At 39.4% G+C, this 1,982-nt stretch overlaps 1 protein-coding gene across 1 annotated transcript in view; it reads left to right on the forward strand.

Moving 5' to 3' along the window:
* Window positions 1-1,982, forward strand: part of LOC106879778 (substance-K receptor) — a 317,536-nt gene that overhangs the window by 292,813 nt on the left and 22,741 nt on the right. The window lies entirely within an intron of this gene.

Raw genomic sequence — 1,982 nt, forward strand, 5'->3', positions numbered from 1 at the left:
GAGAGAGAGAGAGAGAGAGAGAGATAGAGAGAGAGAGAGAGAGAGAGAGAGAGAGAGAGAGAGAGAAAGCGCGTGCAATATAGGGAGAGAAGTAGGCGGGCTATAGTGACCTTCGGGCTATAGTTTTCTTACCTGCTATCATGTAATTAAGTATTTTGGGTTAAAAACTTTCGGAACGTTTCTCGTAAATTTATCCTCGTCGTGGATGAGTAAGTCTTTCTGAAGAAAGAACCAAAGTTTATTTAATCATCTTCCCCTCTATTCTTACAATATAACCGACGTCATATGCGATTATATAATCAGAAGGCTGCAATATACAAAATGTCTATAGCTATGATTTCGTTGTAAATATTGCGATAAATTCGTCTCCAGCTGAGGTTGTTATGAGATTTTATTTTTTAATTGAAAATATTTCACATGTAACGCCTCCATGAAGATAAAATTATTCTTACTTCTAAAATGTATGTTTGCTGGAAAGGAAAGCAAAATATTATCCGCACTTTCGCCAGTTGTGTTGTATTCAGCACTCGCTTGCTAAAGGGTAGTTCTGTCGTGGTTACGTAACCGCGGTCTGACCTTGATCAGCCCAGTTTTCTGTCTTGTGTTACAGAAAAATCATGGTAATGGGCACCCAGAGAGAACAGAGTTCAATCATCCAATTTCCCTGATCTGAAGGTGTGTCAGGGGCTGAAATATGTAGACAGAGTTCTACAGCGTAGAAGAGTGTCTGGGTGGGTTGGGAAGTTTAAAAATGGCCGGACAAATGTGAAAAGGAAGCAGAACGCCCATCAACCTTCAGCAAAGACTTGAAGATTCAACAAGTTCGAGAACTGGTGCTGGTGCTGGTGAACCGACGAGTGACCTTCGATGAATTGGAATGTTCTCTGCAAATCAATAATTCCAGACAAGCTTCTCTTCCGTAACATCTGTACGAGATATGTGCCAAGAGAGCTTGTCAAAGCGCATAAGAGCAATTGTTTGTAGATCTGTCAACGCTTACCCGGCCCTTAGAACGATGAAGGTGGAGCAATTTTGGAGAGAAAATCACAGGAAATGAGATCTGGGTACATTACTTTGAACCAGAATTCAAAAGGTAGAGTATGGAGTGAAAATGCCCGGAATGGAGAGGGAAAAAGAAATTCAAGACTCAAACTTCTTCAGAAGTGATGCTGACCGTTTTTTGAGATGCAAAGGGGTCTATACTAGAGCATCGCCTGGAAAAAGCGTCTACAGTCACCGGTGTAGAATACAGGGAAATACTGGCCGATGAACTGGAACCAACAATTGGCACCTAACACCGAGGACTGTTGTCAAAGGAAGCGTTATTGTTGTGGAACAATGCAAGCCCACGTACGGACACCGACACCGTTGAAACCGTTGAAAAATTGGGTTTCGATTTGCTGCAACACTCTACATATACTCCAAATCTCGCTCCTTTTTAAACTATCACCTCTTTGGAGCATTCAAACATCCTTTACGAGGTAATCAATTTGCTACGGACAAAGAAGCGCAGGAAGTGATGCATAAATGGCTGCGTGACCGAATGAATGAACGACGGAATGAATAAACTTGTGAAAGAAGTGCATCTTAAAGCAAGGAGACTATGTCGAAAATGATGCAATTGTTCAACGGTTTTTTTCAAATAAGTTACGTAGCAATCTTCTCTAACTACAGTTATCAGATTCGGTTAGAATGTTTTACGGTTAAGCTGGTTCCTATGTATTTCCCTGAAGAGAAGATTACATCCTTATCAACAACACCTATTCCTATGGAAGGTATAATTTTTAATCTTGGAAACATATGTTGGAAATAAAAGAATTCATTTATCATATGCGTATTACTCCATTTACTAAATTTATATATATATATATATATATATATATATGTGAGAAAGTTGGTATGTGAAAGCACGTGGTTGGATGTATAAAAGATAATAAGAGTGAAAAAGCTACAGAAGGCTTGTGTTACATGGTTAAAGTATA

The sequence above is a fragment of the Octopus bimaculoides genome, chromosome 2 (genome assembly GCF_001194135.2).
Source record: "Octopus bimaculoides isolate UCB-OBI-ISO-001 chromosome 2, ASM119413v2, whole genome shotgun sequence".
In the NCBI taxonomy this organism is placed as follows: Eukaryota; Metazoa; Mollusca; class Cephalopoda; order Octopoda; family Octopodidae; genus Octopus; species Octopus bimaculoides.